The sequence below is a fragment of the Lissotriton helveticus genome, chromosome 4_1 (assembly GCF_964261635.1).
Source record: "Lissotriton helveticus chromosome 4_1, aLisHel1.1, whole genome shotgun sequence".
In the NCBI taxonomy this organism is placed as follows: Eukaryota; Metazoa; Chordata; class Amphibia; order Caudata; family Salamandridae; genus Lissotriton; species Lissotriton helveticus.
In genome coordinates, this window is record NC_136063.1 from 575,175,972 (window position 1) to 575,190,363 (window position 14,392).

Here is a 14,392-nt window from a genome sequence, read left to right on the forward strand (position 1 = left end):
GGCGCTTGGGGGAGGGGGTCCATTACTGCTCGAACAGCCAGGTCTTGAGATGTCTCCTGAAGGCGAGATGGTCCTGGGTCAGCCGAAGGTGGATGGGGAGGGAGTTCCATGTCTTGGCCGCCAGGTAGGAGAAGGATCTGCCTCCGGCGGTGGCTCTTCGGATGCGTGGTACGGCAGCGAGGGCGAGGCTGGTGGATCGTAGCTGGCGAGTGGGCGTGTAGAAGGTCAGGCGGTCGTTGAGGTACTTGGGGCCCAGGTCGTGGAGAGACTTGTGTGCGTGGGTGAGGAGCCTGAACGTGATCCTCTTGTTGACGGGGAGCCAGTGCAGGTCCCTCAGGTGGCCGGAGATGTGGCTGCGACGGGGGATGTCCAGGATGAGTCGGGCGGAGGCGTTCTGGATGCGTTGGAGTCTTTCCTGTAACTTGGCTGTGGTTCCGGCGTAGAGGGTGTTTCCGTAGTCCAGTCGGCTGGTGACAAGTGCCTGGGTGACCGTCTTCCTGGTTTCGGTGGGGATCCATCGGAAGATCTTGCGGAGCATGTGAAGGGTGTGAAAGCATGATGAGGAGACGGCGTTGACTTGTCTGGTCATCGAGAGGGAGGAGTCCAGGATGAAGCCCAGGTTGCGTGCGTGGTCTGTTGGCTTGGGAGTGGTGCCCAGGGCGGGGGCCACCAGGAGTCGTCCCAGGCGGAGGGCGATGGTCCAAGGATGAGGACTTCCGTCTTGTCTGAGTTCAGTTTCAGGCGGCTGTTCTTCATCCACTCGGCGACGTCTTTCATCCCTTCGTGTAGGCTGGTTCTGGCGGTGTCGGGGTCTCTGGTGAGGGAGAGGATCAGCTGGGTGTCTGGAGGTCACACAGTGGGTCTGACTCAGGAGCAAGGTGGGTTGACCTGCCTGCAACTGCCTATTGGGTTAGGGCCGAGCATGGCTATGGACCAAACCAAATTACAACTACAAAGGCCAGGCCCTGCTACCATGCAAGAAGTCTGCTGCATGGCCTGTGCTCAACTCCCAGTGTGGCCAACTACTGCTCTGACCGGCCAAAGGCTGTCTACAGCTGACTCAGTGACAAAGAGCCTGACACAGGGCCAGCTCTTATGTCAGCCCTGCGACAAAAATAATGCAAAAACCAGATGATGCAAAAAATATTACCCTTTGGAATAGGCTTCCTCGTGGTGGAGATTTGGCTCCAAAGCTTAATTAAAGGTGAAAAAGGAATTTCGGACCTGCTACCCTAAAAGCATTGCTGGTCCCTACAGAGGGGATATGAATCAAAAGTGGTCGAACAAATGAGGTTTTTTACCAATAAAATACTGATAAACAAAAGTTGCATTCAGTTTCGTGCTCAGCACTGTGCAACTAAAATACAACTTTAATATTTTTTCTTCTTTTTGAAATACTAATGGGAAGAAGGTAAAAGCTCTAGCCTCATAGAGAAAAATGCACATCTTTTGGGTGCTGCTTCGTTTTAGGATTAATGAACCAAAGCGATCGTGGTGAATGAAAAAAACACAAATAGAAAAAATATTTATGGAAGATGTCAACGATTGCATGGCTTTGCCTGAATTGTGCGCACATTTACGTGAGCCTGCACGTATTTGATCCATCCTGTGCATGCCAGTATTTACAGAATACTAATGCAGTTTAATTAAGTTTAATTAAGTATTTGGTGGTTTGTTTAAGGATTCAATATTCATTACATGGGCCATGACGAGTAACTAGGGGAGGCTGAGAAGGAAGAGAAGAATCAGAGTTAAACAACTGGTCAAGTAAATAAGGTATAGATAATATCAGGTTCGATGGAACATATTCCTGTTAAATAAATCAGTATGCTTTGTGTAGCCTTCATACACATTTTCTGCTCCTTTATCGCCTCTTTATAATCAACAGAGTGTCATGGAACCTCCTCGAGAATAAAGGAAAACTAGATTATATGTAGAAATGAATATATATGTGGTTCTTTCATATATTAAAGAATGTCTCCTAGCCATGTTTCATTGCACAAAAAGCATACATCTACGGCCAAAAATAAAATAAAACAAACTGACACGGCACAAACAACTGCTACGTTGTCAGTTATAACAATACCACTAGGTTGTATGAGACCATTTCTCAAAGAAGAAACATGACTTGGTTGTGATGATCTGCAACCCCCCCACAGTTTCCTGGTAACCTCCCCTGGCTGGCGGTGTTAATGACATCACACCACAGCTCACCCCCCACGTAGGCGCCAGCTCCTAAAATGTGTTCTGACAGTGAGAGATAATTTCAAATGTAAACCACATGGTCCTGCCATTGGCAAACTGCCAATAGATGCAAGAAGGTGTTGTTTTCATGGTGTTTGCAGGGTGCTCATTAAAAATAGTGAGGTTGTTAGTGAAGTGAGATCATTTAATTAAAAGCAACGTGACATTCATTTCATAGAAGGACGCAACTGGGTCTCTATTATCATAGAAATGCACATTCGTCAACGAATAGATGAAGGAAAAAGTTGTGTTTTTTTAAACCGAAATATGGTGCAGTAGTATTTTGTATCGTTTGATACCTAATTTATCCTTTTGAAAAACAAATACGTATTTGTGCCATGTCTCTGAATGTTTTTGCAATTTACATCTTATAGTAACTGGCAGATAACATCAGTATACCCTTGACAATGCAAGGAGGGATCAAATGCACATCTACAATGCAATGTTAGAGACAATGAGGGTGTCTGTACCCACATGGGGATTTAAGACAGTAGAAGATTACAAGTACCGAAGAGAACATAGCTCATTGGCTATATTCCTAAATAATTGATGGGAGGATTTTGTTTGTATTATATGGTATGGCTGTGAGACTTTACCATCTAATAGACTCGAAAAACTGTCTTGGGTCCATTTAGGTTCATTTGTAAAACCTTTCACTCAACCAGGGGTTGCTGTGGCTTTGAGCAGCAAGGCTTAAACAAAGGGACTAGTGGAAATCATTTAGAAGCACCAAACAACAAAAAAGAAAAGTCACACAACACCAATTTATCAATATAGATTATATTTCTATGAATTTTTAGACACCAAGATGAGCAAAATCCACAACAAAGTTCCAGAGATATAGATTTTTAAATACAATGTAAATCTCAGCTTTTTAGTCCAAAGCACAATCAAGGATTGGTAACCGCAAAGTTTAGAAACTTTTGAAAAGATGGAAAGAGTTGTGTTTGGCTACTCCTGCCTGCGGGGGGTAACCAAATCCCCCAGGGAGAAGGCCAAAGGGGCCACTAAGGAGTACCCTGAAAGTTGATTGGTCACCACAGCACTCTCAAGTCCAGTTCCACACTTTACATCAAGACCTAATGAATGATTCTGATGCTGGGGATGCATGATGCGGAGGATGCTAAAAGATGCTCTAGATGCTGTGCTCTAGATGGGGGTGTCCTTGAGGGTCCACAGGTAAGTTTTGGTGACTTTGGCCATAGGGGTCAGTGTCCCTCGAAGACCTCTTTGAGTCCGTAGAAGGCTGTGGCTGGTCTACCAATATCCGTACACAGCGGGTCCTGCTGTTTCCTTTGGAAAAGGCCGGTGTCCCTCTTTAGTGACCCATCTAAAGAAGGAAGTCTGGTGGCCAGAAAAAGAGAGAGGCCACAGGAGAAACTGGGCAACAAAGTGGCAACTTTCTAAAAGTTGCCTTACCTTAAAAGTGACATAAAATTCAACTTAGGCATCAAGTGGGATTTAATGTCGCGACTAATGTGATACCTTGAAGTACCCATTTTAGGAGTCCCATTCAGAGGTCTGCTGGGCTGAGAGGTCAGGTGGTAACTCTGTGCTAGTCAATGGGGCTACTCACTTTCCCACAGCAAAAAACAACAATTGAGAAGGTTTGATGTTAAGACATGTTTAAAGTATATGTCCTACTTAATATTATACATCTCCCTGCCTTAGAGGCTCCATAGGCCTTCCATAAGGGAGACTTGCATATATTGTTAAGGGAAGTGGGGGCTTTGCCATTGGTTTAAATGGCAAAGTCAAACTAGCTGTAGTAGCAGGCTGGGAGCCATTTTGCACTTTGTCAAACATACAGTGGTAACACCAGTGCTGCAGCCCTGTGGGGACATCTGTCTTACATGCCCTGGGTACCATATACTAGGGACTATACGTAAGGCAGCTTAAACCAATTGGGGGTAGCCAATTCAACATACAATTTGTAATGGGTTAGAACATTGGCACTGATGTCTGGTTAGCAGGACCCAGTGCACTCTCAGAGTCAAAAAAACAGCAGCATCAGTCAAAAACATTGGGGGGAGTCATGCAAAAAGAGCAATTTCCTTATAGTAGATTCAGACACACCCTAAACCCATTGATGACAATATTTCCAATGTCCCCAAATGCGAGATACTGACAAAACTGATGACTAGAGGAGACTATAAAAAAGTGGTATCCTTTCTATACAATGAAGCATATCAGGTCAGGGAAGAGACAAATGCTCGGAGCCAAAGCTTAATAGGAAATGGATTGGGGATACATATAACCCAGGAGTGCTGCAGCTACTGTTGCCATCAAACTAGGGAAATGTCCATAAGTAACAAACACAAGCTTATCCACTTTAAGATTCTACACCAATTATATTGTAGATCACTAGTAATGAGTAAATATGACTCAGAGGGGGAAAGCAACTAATGCATAAGAAAGGAGTCACGGTTTATACACCTAGAATGGGACCAGGACTACTGGAAACTAGTAAGACCCCCCACATATATGGTTGGCCATGAGGTTCCAATGAATCCTAAGGTTCCAATGAATCCACGGTTTGCATTCTTTGGATATGTGGCCCAGATGCCTGCTGACAGGAAATGTATTGCCACAGTGCAACTGCCTGCCAAACAAAGAGTGGAAAGAACCAGGTTCAAAGTGCCACTTCCCAAACTAGGATTGATTCCATGACTTCACAATGCTACAAGACCTAGCAGATATGTATGTGAACTAACAATACCCTATGCTGAAATCAAGAGATATATAGGGACCCTAGAAAATAAATCTAAAGGGACCCTAAACATCTCTCTGTTTGAGCATACAGTATTTAAAATGTTGATACTATGCACTAGGACTAGTGAATGGCGACAAAGATACAGAGACAAATACACTTACACAGTAGTGTACAAGATGGGAACGAGTGTACTCTTACCTAATAGTTTGCTGGACAAGACATTTATGCTATGAGCACAACAAGAAGTCACATCATGGCTGATTCCTGTGGCTTGTAAGAATTCATGCTATGAACTGGTTAGCACCTCTCAGGTTCAACAGACTGTAAGAACTCTCAAGTGTCACTATTGTGCTACATTGAGGGTGGGGCGAGAATATGTTAAAAATGATAAATAACGTTTTAAAAAATATATTATTTGGGGAACATTTGGAATGTCAAGATGAATTAAACAAAGATGGTGTTGAGTAAGTTTCTCTAGCTTTTTTGTTCATTCATACATTTGCATTTGTTTGCATTATTTGCTTCCTGAAGGTTTTCTACTGGGCATCTGAGCATGGTTCAAGTGCGGTCTCTTGCCCTACAGTCTACAGGTTAGAAGAGGAGATTAATGACTGAACGGTGGCGCCACAATGGCCTATTTGCTCTGCTGTTTGAGCTACTGTGACCAATGGAATGCAAGCCAGCTTCACCATATCATTGGTGGGCCCCAGCACCAGGTCGAATGTGCAGCTCCAATGATGCAGAATTATGAGCATGGTATACGGGATGTCCGGATACATATAAACAATTGTACAAAGAACAGGTCAAGGAATGAATGCTGCTGTACTCCAGTTCCATGGACAAACCAACCAGTGCTGGACACTCAAGCTGCCCTCTCTCGAACATGGAAAGCAGAAAACAAATATGAAAAAATAGGTGGGGAACTGGATGAAGGATGTTATTGTACCACGGTCTGTATTTTAATTACATGTTGGACATTGTATGTCTTTTGAAATGCAAATAAATAAAAAAAATAGGTGGGGGACTAATTAGGACAGGCAAAGATATCACTTCATCCTAGGACAGGTTGTCACCACCTTGCAAGGCATACTTTTTCAGTCTTAGTTGAGGTACATACTTCATAATGCATATTATTCATGGAGATGATTATGCATATAACTATATTAAATATTATGTTTTAATATACAAACCTACCATCCATGTACGTCTATCTGTCACTGCAAAGCCATTAATTTTTGAGGAAATACCTGAGCTTTCACTTGGAAACAAGAGTCTGCGTTCATTTTCATTGATTCATACTTCCACTGCTGTTATCCTTTATATTTGGAACTCAAGTCATTATCAGTGATGACTTAGCATGTTAAATGTTCTTTAAAGTGATAAATTATAGAACATGTGCCATTAGAGACTACTACAGTTTTACTTGACCACATCTCAAAGGTTTGTAATCACGTATGTTTTATTCATGTTCGAAAAAGGCCTTTTAACTATATGAGCGTTGTACGAAAGCATCACTAAACTAGATATAAAACTGTAAAGAGAGTTATTTTACATATTGTAAATCACATTCATTTTTCCACATATTAATGGGTAGTCAAACTCTCTACCCAAAACTACAACACTTAAAAACAAAGGGGAGGTGAGCTTGGTTGGCACATTTACAAAGTGCAGTGTTTCAATAAGTAAGACAAATGTTCTGTTTAATATGGTAATGGTTTGGTGCCAATATTCTGAACAGAGTAGGAGATGATCTTTATGTTTAGCCTTATGTGTGTCTCTGACTCCTAGAAACTTTTAGAAATGCTGAACATTGTACTTAACAACTTGGGGCCATATTTAGGAGCCCCTTGCGTAGCTTTGCGTCACTTTTTGTGACACTCCGGCAGAGCAAATCACAAAATCATATTTTTGAGGTCATGCAAAGCCACTTTGCGTGGCTTTTAATGGCCTCATAAACATGGAGTAAGGCAAGACAGCGCAAATTGCTGAGTTGCCTTACTCTGCATGAGGGGGGCATTCCCTGGTCGTTGTGGTGGGTGTTCCTACGCAACACCCATGGATTTTGGTGCTTCCCCAGATTTACAAAACCATGTAAACCTGGAGAACGACCAAAACGTTATGTCTCCATAGAGGAGGCGCAATGAGGAGAAACAACTTGATATCTCCTAGTTTTTTCCTCTTTACATGTGTAGGAAAAAGCCTCCCAGGATTATTTTTGTGCAGGAAGGTGCCCCTTCGTGCACATAAACAATCCTGCCGATAACAGGCACCGTTGCAAAATGTGCAAGGGTGCCTGCATTGGTGCCCGGTTACCAAAACAGCTCCAGCGCTGGAGTAAAGGACAGGAATGCACTGTATCAAATATATGGTGCATTCCTGCCCTTTCACTTTGACGTAAGGCAGCGCATCAAGGTGATTTGCTGCACTGCCCTACGCCAAATCCCATTAAATGAGGCTCTTACCTTCTTGAGCTCTCCTGTTCTGCCCTGTCCTCTTCTCTCTGGCTTACTTGCCACGTTCCCTCCTCTGCTCAAAGAAGTCTCCTCTGCTTCCTTCTCCTTCATCCTCAGACAGGTCCAGTGGTATAAACAAAGTAAAAGGTTCTGGTCTGGCTATTGGAATCCCATCATAAACTCTTTCTGGGCCTGAGCCCATGAAATCTTATACCTCAGAAGTTAGATGCAGGCGAGAGAATGGTCTGCCACTTGACTGTAGGAAAGCAGGTTCGCGGGGAAATGTGACTCTTTAGTCCACCCTCTGTAAAAACGAGCATGTCTCTTTCGTTAGATCAACCTACACCCCACGATAAGATGAAAACTGAGCTACTTTTGGGGTGCGTATAGAATCACCTTACCCCTTCTGATTTCTTATAGGATTATGTTTGTTCTTTCAAAGATGAGTACAGAAGAACTTGCCAGCATTTTTGGTTGCTTTAATTTAATGATATTGATTAGGGACAGTGAACAGGTATTTTCCAAATTTGAAACATACGAATGGTGGCATCAATGGCAACCGCACATGGAGTGTCTACATTTTATTGCTGGTGGTTATTCCATGTGGAATCACACATTTAGGTTCTCAATCTGAAATGCTTGTGCATGAATTGTTCCATATTATGTCCTTATTTTGAGATGGTCAGATGATATGCAGATTGGGCTTTCCATATAGCCATTAGTTTCGCTCAGAACGTTCATTACTGTGATTTTTTCAAACCTTTGGGTAATGCAACCATTTTTATGGGTTTTTACTCTGACAAGGGTGTCGCTAAATCCAATCTCTTTTTCGAGATTCCCCTGTCAGTTTTAATCATTATGTACGCACTTTCATTTCCCATATTGGACTCACTCGCCACACACCCACATGCATCATCCAGCAATCTTAAAAGATCTCCGACAAAGGGACCCTTCGGGGGACCCGTAGGGAATTGCAGCGCCTGCCCTACAAGGTGCAACACCCGATGATGAAGCATGACACCTTTCGGGGTATGTGAGGGCAACAGGAGGCAAGACTTGTTTTTCCTCTTTAGAGTGGGTCCATTAAAACCTAGGGTCCTGAATCTTTTTCCTCTTTTTAAGGTGTACAGGTGACTTATTGCACCACAGGAACAGTGCCCTCTTTTTGGTGTTAACCGCATGCGTGCGGTGCAGATTTCCGCGCTGCGCTGAGTTTTTAAAAAACCAGCGGTTCATGACAAGCTCAGCTCGTCATGAGCGTACGAGAGGCGTAACTCATGACGAGCTGAGCTCGTCATGAGCGTCGAAGGGGTAATGCAACTTTGCCTGAATTTGGAAAGCGTTCTCACAGATTTGCTTTTGTTACTGCTGTCAGTCATTGGAAGAAGGTTTAGAATGAACAAAGATTATTTCATTTTCAAGTAGCAGCAGCTGGGATAACTTGAATTTGCCCATTATTCGAGGTAAAGCAACTTTTCTCACAATACAGCCTGTGTCATGTAATGTTTGAGAAGGAGACATCACAAAACGTGTAAGTGTCGATATTAGAAGTGATTTAAGGAATTAATTGATACTGTCCAATAAATAAAATTATATGATGGATTCAGGGATGTTGCAATTCTTAGAACAGCAGGTGCGGTGACAGAGGCGCAGGTGTATGAGAGGTGAAAGCACCACAATTATGGATGTCTTTAGCTACCCAGTTGTGGAATAGGTGACCATTTCCCCTGCCTATGGCATCTTAATTCCACCACTGTGAGGTGCGGCCCTTCCAAGTAGTGTACATTGATCTGCTCCGTGTATTTACAGATGTGGCAAGTAGCAATTGCCTTAAAATAAGTGTCACACCTGACAGGAGAAGCCCAATTACCCAGAACCTGGGGCCTTTAAACAATATGAAAAGCACAATATTTCAGGGAAAGAAAATATTTCATAAACAACAAATATGAAGAAAAAAGAAAAACAAGACGAAGGTACCAACAACAGAAATTCTTTGAAACATCAAAGCTTATTATTAGAAAAGTCTGTGACAAACTCAGGGGCATATTACCAAGGGGGGGCGATAGGCAATTATCGCCAATTTAGCGGCCGTTTTCAGCCGCTAACTGGCGATAATTCTATCGCCCTATTAGCAAGCTGTCGCTAACTGATGTTAGCGACAGCTTTTAGGCGATAGCGAGCGGTTTGGGGCCCGCTTTGCATGTCAGCGATGTTTATCGCTATTGACATGCAAAGTGGGCGTACCCAACCAGTTAGCGACTAAAAGCAGTCGCTAATGTCGCTATCGCCTATTAGCAAGGCAGGCGTAGCGTTGGAAATATCCGCGCTAAGCGCGAATATCTCCAAATACTAACATCTGCCCAGACCAGTTCTTAGCCATGTTATCCAATGGGAGGTGGATAACATGGCTAAGAGCATTTCGTCGCTAATGCGTGAATATCACTGTATTCTCAGCGATATTCACGCATTTCGCCGCTATCGCTGGATATTTTAGCACAATGGAGAAAAATGTTGTTAATAGCATGTTTTCTCCGCTAACATAACCAGCGATAGGCAGCGATAAAAAAATAGTCGCTAAGCCTATTTAGCGATAAAAATCGCTACTTGTTGGTAATATGCCCCTCAGTTCCTCAGTAAATTAGATGACTGGCAAATTAGGATATGCGCAAGTGCTATAGTCTTCCATAAGTTACTTCAGTTGATTTCCCATTTTTTTCCCCAAAGGAAATGAACACTTTTGATGGCCCTCATTGCACAATTATAAGCAAATTCTGGGTCAAGCATATTATTGAATTTACGTGCGTTGACATTGCAGTGAGCAGGAATTTTGCTCCCTGGTAAGTTTTGGTGTGTGGAGCATTGGGATGCATGTAGTTTTTCCCCTCTGCTCTCTTCTGTTCTGAACTCCGCAAGTATGCTTAATTTTCATTTCAGGTAATCTGATCTGTGATGGCCTTGTATTCACTGTGCTCCATTACGTATGTGTATTAAGAGGAGTTCTGGGCTTTCTGAATCATAGATCTTTCTTTGTTCGGAGTTCTACACGCTACAAGTGGTTGGCATTCTTTCTATTAATATTTTATCACTTGTGGTTCCATTTTTAGATCGAGCTTTCAAGACCTGTTGAGTACACTTTAGTATATACTTCTGTGTGGTCTTAAAGCTCGCCCAGTGCTTTTCATTTGTTTGTTTCAGTGTCCTTTAAAAATCCTTGCTTGCTACTGGTCAGTCCTGCCTCTTTGTCCCTCGTTTTTGTCTTTTTGTTTCCTCCCATGGAGCAGGGACAAATACTGTATCTTTACGCTTTGGTGTTTCGGACTATTTTTTTATTTCTTCCTTGCTCGTGTTACACTGTGGGTGCGTGTTCGGCTTCGGCCAAGTATTTTATTGCATCTTAGCTCCGCCCCCTCCTTCCCATTGTTGCTGGTATTCTTCCCACACCACCCGCTCCAAGCGGTTTTTTTTTTTAACCTTTTTTGCATCAATCTTGTGTCTGGCTACTTTTGGTAAAAAATTGGTTTTGTTTTGGGCTTCCTTTAAGGGGATTTGGCCTTGTTTTTTTTTTGCCTCTTCTGGTTCCGTCATTGCTACCCAGTCACTGTTGCTTGTTGTTTATGGTCTGCTTCTTTGGGGGCAGGAGAGATTACTGTGACAACAGTGAGTGATTCAAAGGTGTTGCCAGTTTCCTCGGCTCGTCTTGTTCACAAGATGCATGAAACGAGTCAAGAAAAACATAACAAGTTTTCCACCTCTCCCCCACCTCTTCAGTTCAGCAGCTAATCTTCCTGGGATCTGGCCGATGTTGGCTAGTTTCTTGGGAGAGCCACGGCCTTGTAAAGCAGTCCAAAGATACCCTGAACGTGGTTTAGAGGGGCGTGTTCATCCTCATTTCTTACCACGCAGGTCAAGTTCCATCCATGCATTTTCTTCGTCCACACACTAGCAATTCCGAAGCCTTTGCGTCCCGTTTCTTGCCTGATTAGCTTCACTTCAAGTCTAGGTGGATTGACAAAAACACAATAGAAGCACATCTCAGGTTTTCGAACCACATGAAAATACTATTGGCATACCCGGACTGTGAAAACACATACCTCCTCCAAACAAACACTGAAGGAATGGGGTGGAATGTGTTCACAAATGCACTTCTTCACCTCATCAGCTACGAAGCACTAAATAAATACAACTCACTAGTGCAAGCATGTAAGAGGAACAGCTGTAGTTTCCACAAGAAAGTAGTAAAAACATATTGGTTTCTAAAATAATGTCAATAATAATTGACATTATTATCGAGAAGCTCGTGACAGTGAGTTGTGATCACTTTAGTTGTATGTACCTGTTATACAAATCTCCAAAACAGTGTGAAGAAGCATTAGATTCGCAGGAAACTGGGAGTCGTTCGCCATGAAGTTGGTATAAGCCGGTATGCGTAGTCTTGATCCTTTGTGGCCTATTTTACACACATAGGGGTTGCTGTACAGTCTGGAGTCTGGTTGTGCAAGTTTGAGGTGTGCTATGCTGTGGAGTCTTGAGACGTGCTGTTGAGTATTGATGTATTTGTGCACAGTTTTGCAGTTTTGTAACCTGCGGAACAATTTTGTAGCCTTGATGCCGACTGAACAATTATACTGTATTGTGGATTGCTGGGCAGTCTTTAAAGGCACTGTGTAACCTTGGTGCTTGCTGCTTAATCTTGTAATTTTTAGGCTCAGTGGTCCATTTTGCAGTTGTGTAGCTTGTTTAGTAATCTTGAGGCTAGATGATTATTCTTGTAATACTGGGATTTTCTTGTAATCTGGAAGAATGATTGTGAAATTGTGCAATTTTTCTTTCAATGCTGGGGGTTGCTGGGCAAACTTGCGTCCCGTTTGTTAATCTTGTAATATTGAGGTTCCCTGATCAATCTTGCAGTCTTGATGTGAGCCAGGTAAACACAAGGCTCGCTGGTGAATCTTGCAGTTTTGGTCAATATTACAGTTTTGAGGAGGCTCGCAAGACAATCTTGAGACTCTCTGGTGCCCTTGAGGCTTATTAGTCAATCTCACATGTGTTTATATTAGTATGACTATGAATACTTTAATGCATGATTAATTAAATCATAGGCTCACAGTCTTGAAATGTTTTGAGCATTATTAGTCAATCAGTCTCGAACAGTTTAGAGGCTCTCTGGGTAATCTCGATGCTCCCTGGTAATTCTTGTATAATTGAGACTTACTGAGCAGTCTTGCAATCTTGAAGCTTGCTTGCCATTCATGGAGTCATAAGGCTGGAAGGGAAATGTTGATTTTTTGGTCAGTCTTGCAAAGGACCGGCTTTAGAGTGGTGCGACCGGTGCTGCTACACCGGGCTCCAAGCCTGGGGGACCCTATATGCGCTCTGACCAAAACAAGCGCCATTATCCATCTTTCATTTCAACGACATCATGGAAATAAAAGACGGACATAGGCGCTCATGCATTGCAGATGGAGAGGTATGACCAGTGCTTAATTTGAGCAGATGCTTTCAGGTGCTCAGCACCGGCACTTCATTCACAGGGCCGGGGCTACGATTTCTGGTCTTGCAGGTGGTGGTCTCAATATTAATTGCCCAATTTAAAATGAAAAGAGCCACATACCTTGCATGGTGACGGGCTGGTATGTTTTCATAGGCAGGCATACGTCTGTTCAGCAGGCATGATTGTGTATCATCACTTTAGTGATGATGTTGTCACGCCTATCATGAATCCAAGAAGTCATCATTAACGAATGGCTTGCATTCTATTCCCGGAGTCTGCTGCACCCTGCCACTGCCTAGCCTAAGCTTCCCATTGGATAATTGTAGTGGGGGCCTGCAGCCCTGCATTGCTACTATCCTCAACGTGCTTGATGTGGCTGTGGTCCCCCGCAATCCGTGCGCTGCCTCAAAGCATGCTAATTGCTGACTGTGCTTGAGCCAAGTAGATGCAACAGCCATACTCACGTCTCACAGGCATTGCAGCTGGGGACAGTGCTTGTGCTGTGACAGGCAGGGTCACAGCAAGCTGAGCAGTGGATGCCTATGCCGTCTTCATAACTGGACCAAACTAATTACAGGCAGCACTAGCAGTGACATGACCTGCTGTGCTCAAGCAGCCTCCTGACCTGCAACAAACCCAGTCAGACCACACTGATTAATATGTTTAATAAAAAAAGCATTTTCATTTGGTGTTCATTTTGTTTTCGCACTCATCTGTCGGCGTAGGTAAAGAAGTAAAACGCATGTCTTAGGGGACAGACAGCAGAGCATGGTTACAGGATAGAGACAGAGGCAGTGTGAGTGTTGAAAGTTGGGCACACCGGAGGTAGAAGTGGACTGTAGCCTCCTTGGCAGCATTTTCAGCCCGGCACTTAATTTTTTACAAATTAAGCACTGGTATAACATCCCGAGCAAAGTGTGCGTACATCCTTTCTAGAACAGGACAAGCCCTCAAAGCCAGTTCCTCCGACTCAGGAGATGTTGGACAGCCAGAGCAGCTTACAAATACAGGAGACACCACATTTGGCCTTTACTCGAGCATCCATCAAAGAAAAATACTTGTTGTAAATGGGTCCATTTGCAAATAAAGCCAGCAGACTGAAACGTGGGGTCAAGTGTATCCATCCTCCTCCAGACTTAACTGAAAAATGTCTACACAATAAGACATCGTGATGCTATCTGTAATCTGGTGGTGTTTTACTTTTTACACCCTGTAAAATATTGCATTGTTACTTTGTTATTATCTGCTCTTCAGTGCACTCTGCAGCCCGCATTATCTTGGTCCATGCGAAAGAAAGCATCACAATTACCACTTGCGTGCTTCATCAAAACTCAATCTGACACTTCCAGGATGTCCGTTGCTTTATGCCTTCATTCGGAACTACACTTCCCGTGAAACCGCAGTCCTCACTCCTCCTGCGCTCAAGGGAGTATAGACAGTCACGTAGCCTGGCTGTACTATATTTCTCATCGGGCGAGCGGCCCCGTGGGC

General features: G+C 43.4%; 1 protein-coding gene across 1 annotated transcript in view; it reads right to left on the minus strand.

The window, feature by feature from the left end:
- Positions 1 to 14,392, minus strand: part of PREX2 (phosphatidylinositol-3,4,5-trisphosphate dependent Rac exchange factor 2) — a 1,276,790-nt gene that overhangs the window by 57,092 nt on the left and 1,205,306 nt on the right. The gene's annotated exons all lie outside the window — the stretch shown is intronic.